We start from the raw sequence: 16,907 nt of genomic DNA on the forward strand, positions 1-16,907 counted from the left end.
ATTCATCGATTGATTGTTGGGTTTTTTCGCCTGAACAGCAATATTTTACCTGTTCTCTGTTGACACATGAACCTCCACAGGGCCCTACATCACCTTGCATGACCTGTTTGAAAACATCTAGGAAACAGTCGAAATCCCTGAAGAGTGGAGTTTAAGCTACATCATTATGCCTCCAAAGAAGGGCGACCTGAGCAACTGCCAAAAACTGGTATGGTTTAGGAAAAAGAAGCAGCTCCTCATCAATTCCTGGCTACAGACAAAGCCATGTCTTGTTTAGGCCAAGTAAATTTCATTCAACTCTCACCAGGGGGGAATTTTATTTTTTTTAATTTTTTACTCCTTACTATATATTTGCTGGCCTAACTTTGTCTTTTTGGTGTATAGACATGTTCTAAATTCATAGTCACATCAGAATCAGATTCAAGCATTATTTTGGTCACCAAGAATTGAAAGATTTGTATATTATAGTGCCTAAATACAAGAAACTGAGGAAGCCGAAAAAAAAATTAATTTTTTAGGAGCGGGGGATGTAGATCTTTTAATTTTATTTGGTCTTAAAAACCTGCCATATTCCTAAAAAAAATTATAATTCAATTGCTATTGAAAAAAAACTAAATTATTTTAAGAAATCCCAGCCCCCCTCCCCACCTCGGAATGAAAATGGTAGTTGCCTAACCATGACGAAATTCTTTCAATATCTCCCCTGATAGTTTGTTATAGTTGGCGCAATATAAGACTTTTCTTCAGTTTACAGACAAACCGTTTTAAAAATACATGTTTGTGTAGAATTAAAATTAAACGTCATAATTTTTTTCTAACCTAAAAATTTTGCACTTTTCTAGCAAAAATCACACAAACTTAACTTTTATGCAGTATAAGTTGTAACCATCTTAACTGTCGGAAGTCTGGTTAAGTAATTTCTAGATTATACTATTGTACTCGGGTTGGGGTAACGGTCCCGCCACCTTCTCTTGCAGGAAGCGAAGGGCCCGAACCGTACCCTCAGCTAGTGCTTTTTACAGAAGTATGTGAAGAATCCCAGATTCTGTTAAATTTTTGTTTGTATTTAGATTATAACCAATTAAAGTTCGGGAAGTATTATAAAGTGGCTGACTTATTCATTTTTTTGTTTGCGTTAAACAGACAGACATAATAGCCTGCTCGAAAAATCAGAATTATGACAATGCAAATGTCTAAAACAAATTTTCTATGTTGTCAAAAAGTTACAACAGAAGTATACCAATCAATTCAATGCACAAACCAATTACCCAAACTGCTCTGTACATGTATCTAACCCCGTAAATTTATAATAACTCATATATACAGTAAATAGTAAATGATGTATTGTACCCCCTCTGTATAAATGTCTTGATCACTCCCTTCACTTCGTCTACTATTCTTGATCCGCCCCTGCCCTGGACAGCACTGTTTCCTTTGAACTTATATTCTATATTAACTATGATTCAATTGTCCTGAAATTTTACTACAGTACTACGTTGAGCAACTCGAAATACTTCATTGTGTTTGCGAAACTTTTGTTAAATTCTTTTTTACCACTTTTGGTACCATGCTCAGCAAACGGTTGATGCTATCCTTTGCTCATTTCTCAAATATAGCACAACATTAACAAAATTTTAAACAAATGCATGGGGTTCAAAACCCGAAATATCTATCTGCGAAATCAATTACATGAACATGTTCATGCACTAAGGTAATTTAAAACATGTTTATTGAAGTACAAAATTATAGTCACAGTACATTGTATAAGCTGTAAAACTTTCAGTTTGCGCGGTTCTCGAAGTCGAGACGATCGTAGTTCTTTTTCGGAGGCTTGTGTAGGTTTTACTTCATTTATATTCTTGCATACTACTATACGAGATTACAATACACACTGAAGTTACAGATATTATAACAGTAACCAACATATGAATATTAACCTATAACTCCGCAAAAATGTGACAAAAATAACCGACTTCAAAACCCCAAACATTAAATATTTCATCGATATTTCCTCTTTGAAAAGACAGTTGAAAAGGAGAAATTCGAATGATGGTTCACTGAATTCCAAACAAATTCTATCAAAACTATTTTAAATCGTTTAATGAAGTAATAACTGAAAGTCTGTGTCCAATTAATTCCTAGAGTTAAGTGCTTAAGTTAAAGTCGATTATAGTGAATATTTGCGTTAATAATCACTGCCGTCAATGTATTTTTACAGTGTACATCTATCAATGCCAAGATGTTTTACTTGTATAAACTGGTTACAGTAATATCATTTCTCCACCCTTACCAATCTTTAGGCGAGTCGGTTGCGATAACATATATCAAATGTACATGTTTTAACACAGTTGCGAAAAATGAGATTAAATGTGCATGTAGAAATAAATTGGTTCCTTGAATTGTACTGTCCACTCGTTCATGCATCTAACAACTCATCACTGTCGCTGCCTTAAAAATAACCCCATCGATTTTCTTTACATTTTTTCTTGTCTGTCAAAGAAACAAAGATCATACTGTTAAGCTCCTGTCATAACATAGGTCATATTCTATTTTACATCTATCCTTACGTGCATGTATAATTTGCAAATCTATTTTAACAGTTCACCTTTTACAATTCAAGTATACTTGAATTGAAATTTGGTATGCAGCTTGGGCACAACCGGTTTTCTCATGTGGAAATCTGTCAGATCAGTCGCTCAGCAAATCCAAATTTGTCAAATGAAACAATCACCATTTTCATATATTAATGGTTTAATATTTGAATTGAAAATTCAAGTTATTAACTTCAAACTGTGTTGTTAATAACTGAACTAATGTATGTTTTTTTGTTATTTTTGGGAGGATTTAAACTCATTTCCACGTCCAATGCCCATAGTAACTTTCCGTTTTTTAATTATTATTTGAAAAGAGAAGTCACTGGAAAAGATTTCTCGTTGTCTTCCCAAAAAATATATTTGAAGTCATTTTTCATCACATTTTAACAAATTCACTAACTTTCAAAAACTAGTATTGAACAGTTTGCTGGTTTGTTTTTTTTTCTAACGTAATATGTAACCATCTTCCGGTTTGTACAGCTTTAATATTTTTTAACTCGTTCTTTCCGAACTAACTGTATTCCAGTTATGATTTAGCAAAAGATGGGCTAATAGCTGAAGGAGGTAGACATAGGGTAAGAGACATAACTTATGAAATCATTGATATATGTGTACCACATTAAACTTCACTAATGTCTTTCAGGCTTTCATTTGAAACAGAATGAAATCAGTCCAAGTTACTTTGATGCTTACATGAGATTGATGAAACATGTTAAATGCAAATGTTCCAATTATTTTTAAGAGTTGCTTCCCTTTCCCCAGATCTACCTCCTTAATTCTCCAATGAATGTCATATTTAGCTGAACAATCAGCAACCGTCTAAATTCGGTGACAAACTGCAGATACTACCAAGATTTGCTGATTTATACAGTAGTAGAACCAGACAAGATTTGCGGGTGGTAAAAATGAACATACATGTATCAATTAGCTTTATTTTTTTCAATCTTACTCAAAAGTTTGAGTTTTGATTATAATATTACATTACAGAATACAGAATATAACTTCAGTTCTGCATTTTCGTTTTGGTAATGAAATAATTGATGCCATCATTATTATTTTCCAACACACCGCGACAATTGAGTTCCTTTTCCCTACCTTTGTTTGTATATGTTCTTATTTGTGTTTATCTTTTGATGTGTTTTTGGTTTGTGTTTTGTTCATTGTCATTTTTCGAGAAATGTTTTGTCACCTTGTCGTGTACATGGACCAAGTGTACATGTAGTAAATCTTCGATGGTTTCGATGACAATTATCGTATAGCAAGATCACATGGATTTTTAACAAAATAGCGATAAAGAAACTTAGGACGCAGTTTCCTTTGTGTCATTTTTTAGACCTCACCCCGAGTTCGACGACAGATGTCATCCAAGTACAAAAATATGTGGCAAAGGGGATGAATTTGATTTTGAAGTTATAAATTTCCCTTAAATGTGCAACAACATACCAGCATCTACTGCATATGATGTTTATATAATTTCTCAGTAACTGAGCTAACATTATGCCTGGAGGTTGGGGATATGCTAATCTGCTTTAATGTATTTTGCTACTCTGAAGTTTTCTATGACAAATCATAATGATCATTTTTGATTATTAGCCTATATTTCTTTCGTCTTTGACCGTTAATTTTGTATCATTATACCAGTTTTCATACATTTAGACACCAAAAAGTGTGGTTTATGAACGGTATAATTTAATCAGCATTTCAATTTAAGAGCTGAAACAAATTTCTTAGGCACCGACCATTTTTATATCTCGGCTGGGATTTCCAATGTTGCTAAATGATTTATTTTCTGTTTTTCTTAAAATAATAATTTTTTTTTTCAATAGCAATCGAATTATAATTTTTTTTCAGAAATATGGAAGGTTTGTTCTTTTTTTTTTTTTGCTTGTCGAATTAACGATAAACAATAAATGTAAAATATTATGTAAATTTTATATCAAGGGAGGACATATGAAAGTAAAGACTCAAATAATTGATATTGTATTCTTGTTGAGACCAAATAAAATTAATAGGTTTACATCCTCTCCCGCTCCTAAAAATGACATTTTCGACTGTTTCCTAGATGTTTTCAAACAGGTCATGCAAGGTGATGTAGGGCCCTGTGCAGGTCCAAGTGTCAACAGAACAGGTGGAATATTGCGGGCTCGGGCAAAAAACCCCAACAATCAATCAATCAATCAATCAACCAATCAATCAATCGAGATGTTGTAGATTTTTTCCGTGTTGATCTTCAAGACCTCAGGTGGAAATTTGGTTCGGTCCCGGGGCTTTTCCAGTCCTTATTCGTAGGGCTTTAATGATTTCATCCTTCGAAATTTGGCCAGTATCAACATCAAGGTCTTCTCCGGGAGGTAAATCAGGAGCATCTGATATATATTCTCCATTTAAAAGTGGTCGATCTTGGTTTGTTATCACATTGCCATATTTGTCTTTTACTGGTCTGGATGTGTTGGTCTTTCTACCTGTCAGTTGGCGTGTGATGTATTCAGTTTTTGTGTCATTTCTGCCTATTGCATTCTTTGCTTTTGAAGCGAGCTCGCTGATATAGGTTATTTTATCCTTTCTGTTTCTTTCTCTTTACTACTGCCCTAATGCTTATATGTTCGCTCGTCAACCATCTTGTCTTGACCTGGTCAAGTTATATATTAACAGACCTACGCTTCTCAGTTCGCTTCTCAGTTGTCTCTATTGTATCGTCAGATATCCATGGCTTGTATTCCTTGTTTGAGAATCCTAACTCTTCTTGGCATGTAGTGTTATGTGTGAATTTTACTCTTTCCAATTGTTTGTCTACTGCGCCTCTTCCTTATGTTGTACTTTCGCCTTCTAATCTGATCTTGTCTGGTTGCCATGGCTGTCTTGGTCTTCAATTTAACCACCACAAGTTCATGATCGGATGCTATATCAGCACCTCCATAAGCTCTATCGGCCTTCATGATCTTTCTCCATCTCCTGGCGACTGTAATGTGGTCTATCTGGTTTCTAGTTTTCATCTCTGGAGACACCCGCCGGGTTGTTTTGTGTATATCCTTGTGACGGAGTTGGAATGTCGTACCTCCTATGACCAGATCGTTCTGGGAGCAAAAATCTGCATTCTGAGTTCTCCATTTTCGTTAATGTTACCAATTTATTCCTTCTCCATGATGAGTTCTCTCCCTGTGTTATATTTTCAAACTTTGGCATTCATGTCACCCATTACAATCAAGATGCTCCAAGTTTTATTCAATCTTGGGTAGCTTGGAGCTGGTTGTGAAACTCTTCTTTGTCTTCTTCCTCTGCTACGTTGGACGGAGCGTAGCATTGAATGACTGTTACTTTTTGTATCTTTGACATAAATCTTACCACGATAAATCTTTCACTCACAGGATTCCATTGATTTGGCCTACATGTTGAGTGAGATTTCTACTCCATGTTGATTGTTGCCATCCTCGTTTTGTAGTGCAGAGTACAGTAGAACTTTCCCTGAAAATAGTATGACCGCTCTAGATGATATCCATCTAACTTCGTCCCAAAATATCAAGGTTGTAGCGCTCCTTTTCTATTGCAGCCTGGACAGCTTTTCCGGTTTCATATAATGTCTCCACGTTCCAGCTTGCAATCATCGAGGCAGTCTTAAGGGAGAAAAGTTTCATCGGCGGATGAAAAATTATAGTTAAGTGAAAGCAAATGTATTTTGTAATACATATACACATATCACAAGTATATTTCAGGAATGTTGCATTGGCTTCATATCATATAGTGAAAATATAAATTAGTTTCCTAATTAAATGTATTGTGTAAAAGGTGCATATATAAAAAAAAACGGTATAAACATTTGATGATTTTATTTTCAACAGATAAAAAGTGCTATGGAGTAATACTAATAGTTTAATTGTTCATGAAAGATGAGCATTATAAAGATTTCACCAGATTCTGCGTTAGTGGTGAGAGCATTCAGGGTCATTAATTTTATAAGACCAGTGCTTTCGTAACAAATACGAGATTGTGTGTAATGTTGGATAGTATTTTGTTACAAATGTTGATATTTTTTATATCTTTTTATTGACTTTTTATTTTATAAGTCTGAGAGCACAGGCTCTGCTATTGAGCAGCGCAAGCTGTATATTTTGCTATCGAGTAACTTTTTAATGAATTAAAACTTTTGAAATTTTGCATTAGGCACATTGGACTACTATTAAGTCTTAAGTGTCGGAAGATTTCACCTTCTTCAATTTGGATTTAATTGCACTTTCTCTAAAAAAATACTGAGAATAACGTATAAGTAAATTTGAGTAGATCAGGGTCTTTTTATCAATGTTAAATAACATTTGAAGTTGATCAAAAGACCCATTAAAGACAATAAAGCCATCATCTTGGAGCTAATTATGTTGTGCTTGTTTGGGAACTTTAAACCGTAAAGTTAATAAGTAATAAGTAATATGTCGCATATGTCAGGGCAAAGGCTCTTTATAACTTTATAAAATTTTTCGACTATAAACCGTAAAATGTTAATTTTAAAGACATTTCTTACATTCTTCTTCAAACATAATTTAACATGTTGAATGGCAGTGTATGGTACGTTCACTATATGTACATGAGATTCCTCTCCTCTCCTTTCCTTTAAAAAGCAAATTTTTTTTGTACTGAAAATTTTTTTTATGAAAAACAGAATACAACATTATTTATTTGTTTCCCACCATTAAGCAACTTCATTTTTTTTTCTTGCCACAACAAAATTATTTTTTTTATTTTTCTTCAAAGTGAAATTAATATTTTTTTCTAAAATATTCCAGCCCCCCCCCCCCCCCAATATAAAAATTGTCGATGCCAGAAATCAGAAAAAAATAAAATACCTCAGTTTTGTGCCTAGGATATAAACAAGCGGTACTTGAAAATGAGCAGGCAAAAAGAAAAGTTTCGCAAAATTTTAATTTTCTCGCACTTTCAGGTATCTGTAAAATAAATATGTATCATACTTTATTTACATTTGGATCGTCTTTCGGGGTGTTTCGTTTGTTTTCCTTAAACTATCAATGATTATGATTGCATTGCAATCTATTCGATTCTATGTCATCATTGCGATTGAAGGGAACTAAAAAAGTGAAACAGACAAGCCGAAGAATGACACGTACAATACGAGTAGTATAGGGTTTGGGTTATTATTTTTCGGGTTGATTAGCTCCAATGCGCATGCGCATGAGGTCACATCCGGTGACCGTGGACCGGAAGTGACCCGGTAGGTGGAGGGGGACCGGAAGTGGACCTTGGGTATGACCGGAAGTGGACTTAGATGGGAACCAATAAAGGGAACATGGGGAACTTTTGATGTAAGAAAGGGGTCTTAAAGGTTGGGAAGGGGAAACGACCTCAATAGGTATCCTCATTAAGTGCCCTAATTAGTGTCATTATATGGTATGGTGTAAATAGGTAAGTATAAAAATAGGGGGGGACATGACAAGAGTTATCTTTCTTTGTTTATATTGCTTTTTTTTATTTTTACATTTTCATTATCGTTCATTGTTTTTTAATTATTTTTTTGTCAAATTGAATGGGCACTTTGAATAGATTTTAAATTTTGATTTGATTTTCTTATTGCAATGTTCAATTGATTGTGTAATTTGAATAGATGTCTCACGGATTAGACAGATGTTTTAATTTTCCATTTCACTGGTGATTTCAGTAACCCGTGTATTGATTTTAACCGCTTTTTATTGTGGTTTATGAATACATTACAGTTGTAAGGCGATTATAACATGTGGTGCAATGTTTACAACCGGGAAATCAAAACAAACTACGAATGGAAATATGGAGGGAGAAAAAAAATTCAATGGTTTACCCAAGAACCCCATAACGGGTCAAATCAAGGACACGCGACATGTAAACATTGAAAATATGAAGAAAGGAATTTACCCACTAGAACCCCATAACAAAGATAAAAGAGTGTGTCTGTTATAGGTAATGAATAAGTCGACTATACAAATTATAATAAATATGAAAGGCAATACACCATTCAAAAGCTCTTAACGTTCCGATTGTAGACATCAATTGTAAACCTTACAATTGTCATGATAATCTTTAGTGGTTAGTCAAAATAGAAACATTAATTACTCAAACTGAATACAAAAAAAAAACATTAAACATAATTTAACAAAAATAATCAAAACAATGATAAAAATTGATTTCCCGGTTGTAAACATTGCACCACATGTTATAATCGCCTTACAACTGTAATGTATTCATAAACCACAATAAAAAGCGGTTAAAAATCAATACACGGGCGATCACGGATTAGACAGATGTTTTAAACTTTCCATTTTATTGGTGATTTTAATCGCCCGTGTATTGATTTTTTACCGCTTTTTATTATTTTTGTAAAATAATTGTTATTTCAATGTCTTTGTGTCTCAATCAATTGAACATCGCAAGAAGAAAATCAAATCAAAATTTAAAATCTATTCAAAGTGCCCATTCAATTTGACATTATTACACAAAACAATGAAATAACAATTAATTTACAAAAATAATAAAAAAAACAATGAACGATAATGAAAATGTAAAAATAAGAAAGCAATATAAACAAAGAAAGATAACTCTTGTAGTAATATCCCCTCTATTTTTATACTTACCCATTTACACCATACTATATAATGACACTAATTAGGACACTTAATGAGGATACCTATGGAGGTCGTTTTCCTTTAAGGACCCCCCTTCCTACATCAAAAGGTCCCCATGTTCCCTTTATTGGTTCCCACCTAAGTCCATTTCCGGTCATACCCAAGGTCCACTTCCGGTCCACGGTCACCGGATGTGACGTCATGCGCATGCGCATTGGGGCTAATCCACCCTAATCGATCCGAAAAATAATAACCCAAACGTGCATCTATACTACTAATACGTCAATAGAATATTTCTGACTGGACAATTCAATTGCTGGTGCGGCAATGTCTCATAATTCCAAGTTCTATTAAAAAAACTGATCTCAGCGGATAGTGCTGAATGTTGGAAATAAGATTCATTTGGCTTAAAAAAATCAACATAAAAGAAAACTTAAATTTTAATATACTATTTAATGATTCAAATGACAAATGTTTTAATAATGTTTGAAACTAATGAAAAAGTAAAACAAAAATCTTGGATACAAGTAAAGCATTAGGTCCTGATCTGATAAACCCCCGCTTGTTAAAAGAAGCAGCTTCTGTGTTAAAGTTTCCATTATGCAAACTTTTTAACTTGTCACTTTCAACTTCTGTCTTCCCAACTGAATATAAGAAAGCAAATGTAAGCCAATTTTTACGAATAATAACCCCTGTGAAGTGAAAAATTATAGACCGATTTAATTATTATGCATTCTTTCTAAATGCTTTGAAAGAGGTGTCTATAAACACGTCCATAATTTTCTGTTGGAAAACAAGATAATCACTCCAAGTCAGTCTGGGTTTACAAAGGGTGATTCAGCTGTAAATCAATTAGTTTTTTTAATGATATTCGTCGAGCTCTTGATAGTGGTGAAGAAATAAGGGTCGTATTTTGTGATATAAGTAAAGCATTCGACCGAGTTTGGCATGCTGGACTCTTATTTAAACTGGAAAAATACTGAATTACGGGAACGCTGCTACATTGGTTTAAAAATTATTTGTCGGGGAGGGTTCAAAGGGTTGTCTTGTATGGAAGAAACTCAGATTGGAGACCTATTAAAGCGGGTGTTCCGCAAGGCTCTATTCTGGGACATTTATTGTTTACACTATTTATCAACGATATAGTATCTGACATTGGTGCGTCGATCAAGCTCTTCGCAGTTGACATTAGTATATACGTCATTGTAGATACTCCTGAAAATGCTGCCTGAATCTTGAATTGTGATTTAGAAAAGATACACTGTTGGTTTTGTCAGTGGCTAGTAAAATTTAATCCACAAGAAACTGAATCAATGATTGTCCCTTGTAAGTCAATAAAGCCATTACACCCACCTTTGACGATGAATGGCCAGGATCTTCAGGAAGTTGAATCCTATAAACATCTTGGTATCATTTGTTTCAAATAATGGTTCTTGGCATGACCACATTGACTGCATAGTTAAAAAGGCTTATAGTAGGATTAATATTTTACGAAGGATGCGTTTCATTCTTGACAGATTCACCTTAGAGAAAATGTATTTTTCATTTATTCGGCCAATTTTAGAATATGGTGATGTTATTTGGGACAATTCGACAATGTCCTTAGTTAACAAGCTAGAAAATGTTCAGATAGAAGCTATGCGAATTGTGACGGGAGGGACCAAATTAACATCTATCAAGGAACTGTATAAGGAAATGGGACGGGAAAAACTTTCGGACAGAAGGGAAAAACATAGGCTCATATTATTATATAGATTATCAACAAGGAAACTCAAGAGTATTTGCAATCGTTAATTCCAAACTCGGTTGATTCCTTGCATGAACATTATACTAGACAATCACAAAACATTTTAGAAATTCGCACGAGAACTAACTTCTATTCTGAATACTTTCTGCCATCAACAGTTAAACTGTGGAACAAACTTCCTCAGAATACCAGGAGTTCTAGTTCCACTTACATTTTTAGAAATAAGATTAAGGAACATTTGATAAAATGTCCGAATCTTTACTTTATTGGTACACGACTAGGGCAAATATTACATGCCAGACTGCGAATGAACAGTGCTTCACTCAACGAACATCTGTTCAGTCGTAACCTTGTTAATTACCCTAATTGCACCTGTGGTCATATCGAATCAACTTCCCATTTTTTGCTCTTTCGTCCCAAATATACTTTATTACGAAATGAAATCATATTTTCTATTGCACGCGATGTACCTATTAGTGTAAATGTATTGTTGTATAGCTCAAATATTCTAAATGCTGAACGAAATGTTGAAGTTTTTCTTAAAGTTCAGAAGTTTATTATCAAATTTTAAAGTAAAGGGTTTATAAATGCAAGACTTCCATATACTGCATCTCTACACTAATTTTGTAATTCCATTTTTGTTTTTCTATTCGTTTGTCTTATTTACTAGTCAGTTATGAAAATCATTCCACATGCATCTTATTTATAAGAATATTCTTGCAAGTTTACTCTTGAGGACACGGAACTTTGTATAAGCTATCTAGCTTCTTTCCGAATCCTACCATGAGTTTGTATGTAAATGTGTACACTGTATTTTCTTGTGCTTATATTTGAATAAATATGTTTAAACTAAAAAGGAAAACAATATGCATTATTAAGATGAATTTTTGATGAGAGATGTACATGTACAAACTTTTCTTCAGTCTCTGTTGTATCCAAATTGTCTTCCAAAGGAGATCTGCACTCTTCAATACTGGAGGAACCGTAGTGTTTCTCGTTTATACATGTATATCATTTCCCAAATTAGCGATTTTACACGCTTTTTTCCCAATTCCATGGGCCCGGGCCCTTTCCAAAAACAGAAGGAAAATCAGACAGAATTATTGTTCTTTATTTCTAGTGATATCTAACCAAATTTTGCAACGCCACCTGGTGGATATAACTTCGTTGAGTCGCGTACGACTACTATTCCGGCGATTTTTTAAGAAGAAATTCTCCTTTCTGCATCCGAAGTTATATTTTAGTGTAGCAGAAATAGCCGAGTAGTTCCGATTGTTAGTGGAAATCTACAAAGGGGAACCTGTATTATATAATTCAGGTTCCAGGTCATTTATTAGAAGTCTAATATAGCTTCTACAGGCAAGATAATGCATCATTAAGGTTGGAAATTAATCGGAAATCTATAACGCGTATTTGATGATTTTACAGATTCTCCCAAGGAAAAAAAAAACCTTAGTGCAGAATGTTCATGATAAGAAATCTACGAAGCGGAACGGGTATTATATTATTTAGGTTGTAGGGTATTTGATATAAATCTTTTTTTTTTGGTTCCAAAATGCAAGTATGTATCATAAAAGTGGAAAATTCAGTGGAAATCTGCAAATCGGAACCTGTGTAATATAATTCAGGTTCCGGGGTATTTTTTTATTTTTATAGGTTACAATGTAGCACAAGCAAAATGTATCATTAAGGTAGAGTATTTATATGAAATCTACTAAGTGGAACCTGTATTATATAATTCAAGTATTTTATGGTACGCCTAAACTGTCTGATGAGATACATATGGAACGCATAAACTGTCTGATGAGATACACATTTGTTTATGTGTTGTCAATTTTATAATACTTGCTTTGGTTTTATAATTACATGTGGTCATTTTGTATTTACGTTACGTGGGAACATCTTTATATTACGTCGTTTTGTCTTTACGTTCCGCCATTTCGTCTTTAAGTTCTGTCATTTCGTCTTTACGTTTTGTAATTTTGTCTTTACGTTCTGTCGTTTTATGATTACGTTATGTCAACATATATTTACGTTATGTGGATTTTTCTTTACGTGCAGTGATTTCTTCTTTACGTGATGTGGTTTCTTCTTTACCTGATGTGGACAAAAATGTCATGATGACGTGTGACCCCGGAACTTTTTGATCGTGTAAACTTCAAATCAGTCCGTAAAAGGCAAAATAGACGTCACAACGCCGATTGGAAAAATGCTGAACACTCTGGAATATTTATTCTGTAGTAAAAAAAAATAGCTTATTTGATATTTACGTTCAATATTATCACAATTGATACACCTGGGACTCTGTTGATGACTTGTGGCGATTTTCGTGGTCATAATATATTTTTCAAATTACAAAAAACATGGGAATTTTGACTCCCGCGAAAATTTGCATAAATTCGATTTTACAAGTTATTGCGTGACTACATTTAATTGTCTACATTAATAAATCACCAAAACTAATTTTCAAGAAAGAATTTAAAAAAAATGTTAAAAATATTACCCCTAAGCCTAGAAAACTTGTCTCCGTATCAAATATAATTCTCATTCACAGCATACCGACACTGTGAAACTCATATTTTTGACATTCATAATTTAAAAGATAATTATTTACCCAAATATCTGAACAATTCAGGCTCGTGATTTTTTTATAGGGTTACAATTACTATAAAGTTGTAAAAAGCGGAATTTACGAAATTTCAGAATTTTTTCTATATCACCAGTTATTATCTTTTTTTCAGAATACCGTAGTTTAAACAATGGTTCCTTCTTCCGACCGGTAGAATACCACAGATGGGTTCTTTAACGTGCGAGGGACGTGGCATCTTTCCAAACACGTTGCACCACAATGGTTTACGGTCAGGTTTTCCGTATAATGGCCTGACAACCTCAGTATGTAACTTGCCAGGGGTACCCCATTCCACTACCTGGGGCACACAATTCAGTTGCTCTGTGGGCAGATCGCCCTGTCCCCCCCCCACCGACCGGGGTTCTGAGCCCTATTTAGTCGCATTTTACGACAAGATAAGCACTGCTTCGCCCTATTCTGTTGACACCGGACCCGCATGGCGCCCAATAAGTTCAAGAGCGTCACCCGAGATAATTAACAACAACAACAACAAATAAAGCATAGAAAATGGTCAGAGAAAACAAATGGAGACAATTTAAGAAATAATGACCCGAAAGAATATTCAGGAAAAAGCCAGATATAAATTTTGATTACTTAGTGGACTTGAAAAAAAGTTTAATAAGACAGCTGAGAGGTATTTCCTGAAATTCACGTCGAAATTCTGAATAGACCCACATCGAAACAATCGAAAAATTAAAGTGCACAAGAAGTTAGATAAAATGACAACTCTTTCCTTTCCTCTTTTTTCTGCCATGGACTTCAAATTTTATAAAAATTTGGCAGATGTTTCAAGAATAGGAGAGGACGCTTACCCTTCCGGTGCACCTGGTCCATGCTCCCAGTTTTTTAGTGGAGTCCGATTTGCTCATTTGCTTTTGTTACTTTGTATTATTTTGGTTATTTTTTGTTCTTTTTTGTGTATGTCTGTTTTCCATGTCCGGTCTATAATAAATGCACTGATGCCAAAAATCAAACATATTATATCAAATATCTGGTCAAATTTACTCAAACATTATAAAAAGGTGAATAAGTATAAATACCATATACTAAATTTTCATATCATTTGCAAATTGGTTGATACTTTCTTTTTCCAGAATGAAATTATTGTCAATAGCAAGTATAAAGCGACAAATCTCCGAAATATGTATCTTCATTGCCGAACTGATTATTATTGTTTAATGTGTTCCTCGTCAACAATTGAACACTAATGGGTACCCTTGAATTTTTTTCACTCTGTATTTCAAATGGGGTTTGTTTTCTTTATTTGGTATATTCATAAAACGCATATAGTACGGGTATTACGGTAAATACTTTGTTTTTCCAGAATAAAAATAAGTCACGATAAAACAAATATAAACCGACATTTCCGACCCCTGTGTTACTAGTATACTACAAATTCTCTTGTCCGTGTATTAAACCGATCATTCTAGATCATTACATCACGTGGTGCACATCCTCTGTCGTTTTTGGAATCATTTCATATATAACAATTGTAATAGAGTAATCAAGGGAACCAAGGTTATAGCGGTAATCAAAAGAATGTAATCCAGGGACAAAGACCAGACATGGAAAACAGACAAACACAACAAAGAACATAAAGTAACTAAAATCACACATACAAAGTAACAAAAGCAAATGAACAACTCGGACTCCACTAAAAACTGGGAGCATGGACCAGGTGCACCGCTAGGGTAAGCGTCCTCTGCTTTTCTAGAAACACCCGCCGAGTTGCTCATAAAAAGTCAAGTCCGTGCTAGACAAACGAGGAAATGAATTCTATGACCCGTTGAATAAAGCAGTTTTCATGGTGCTGATGGACACACCATAACGATCCACGAGTTCATGATGAAGAACGCTATATAGTCTTGGTAACTACCGTTTGTTTGGTGTCAGCAGAATATATTGCATTTGATAGGATATTTTCCGAATGAAATCAGCAGCAGAACTTTACAGCAACACATGGCAGATACAAACTGCCTGACAAATCAAAGGACATTGCAAAGAAACCTGCATTGGCAACGATAGCGACCTTTCAATGCCAAAACATCTAAGAAATTTTAGACATTCTTTAATGTCCAACGATATAACTTTTAGAAATTATTTAAAGATGACGATAACGGTTAAAAATTAGGATATTTCAAATTGTGTATTGTAAAAGATATAAAAATGTAAATGAAAATGCAAAAAAAAAATAAAAATACGATATTTTATTTTAATTTCATAAGCCGATCATGCGGTGACAGCTAAAAACCAACAAAATTTCAACATCGTTACATTTTCACGTTATAACAATTATTGACATTTTTCCATACATACATTTGTTCTTACGAAGAGTGCTGTAACAACTGGCAGCTCAATGTCAAATAGTATTTTACATTGAGCTGCCAGTTGTTACACCACTCTTAAAGTTTCATTAGAACAAATATATGTATGGTTTGTATGGATCTGCATAATATGTAAGTTATCTTAATAGTTGTACTTATACTATGTATTCTATAGAACAAAGTGTGTTCGTCCTTGTGATCAGTCAGTCGTGAAGAATGAGATGATTGTTTATGCGGAAAAATGTCAATACTTGTTATAACGTGAAAATGTAACGAAGTTTAAAATTTGTTGGTCACCGCATGATCGGCTTATGAAATTAAAATAAAATATCGTATTTTTTTTCTAAAAGTTATATCGTTGGACATTAAAAAATGTCTAAAATTTCTTAGATGTTTTGGCATTGAAAGGTCGCTATCGTTGCCCATGCAGGTTTCTTTGCAATGTCCTTTGATTTGTCAGGCAGTTTGTATCTGCCATGTGTTGCTGTAAAGTTCTGCTGCTGATTTCATTCGGAAAATATCTTATCTAATGCAATATATTCTGCTGACACCAAACGAACGGTAGTTACCAAGACTATATAGCGTTCTTTGGAGATCCAACATTTGGACACGAAGTGATGTTTTTGTTCGGTATATAGAACAGGGTACCAATTATGAAAGACGTGTCACGTGTTGTGAATATGTCGGTTTAATTATACTTGTTTTATCTTTAATTTTAGTCTGGAAAACAATGTATCAACCGAAATTCCCCTTATTCATGTTAATGCTAAAAAAAGACGTTCACAAAGTGATGCTTATTATTTTCATGACAATATATTGAAAATGGGTCAGACATCAACCTGACCAGAAACTTGTCATTAACTTTCCGAATGACCATTGCATAGAACAGGGTACCAATAATGACAGGCGACGGACACAAAGTGTTATGATTGTCATGACAATTGTTATATATATTACAAAATGCTGGAATTTTTAATCGACAACATATTGGTCGAGTGTGGTGGACATGTTTTTCAA

At 34.0% G+C, this 16,907-nt stretch overlaps 1 protein-coding gene across 4 annotated transcripts in view; it reads left to right on the top strand.

The window, feature by feature from the left end:
- The window catches only part of LOC148613980 (beta-1,4-galactosyltransferase 5-like), a 93,425-nt gene that overhangs the window by 46,951 nt on the left and 29,567 nt on the right, over positions 1-16,907 (top strand). Inside the window, exon 1 of one of the 4 annotated variants that reach the window (XM_088587677.1) lies at positions 12,404-12,433. The exons of the other annotated variants lie outside the window; for them this stretch is intronic. The gene's annotated coding sequence lies outside the window, so the exon portion shown is untranslated. Of the gene's footprint in view, positions 1-12,403; positions 12,434-16,907 lie in introns of those variants that run through there. 4 annotated transcript variants of the gene reach the window in all.

Source organism: Perna viridis, chromosome 6 (assembly GCF_037379345.1).
Source record: "Perna viridis isolate PV_CMFRI_1.1 ecotype Kerala chromosome 6, ASM3737934v1, whole genome shotgun sequence".
Classification (NCBI taxonomy): domain Eukaryota; kingdom Metazoa; phylum Mollusca; class Bivalvia; order Mytilida; family Mytilidae; genus Perna; species Perna viridis.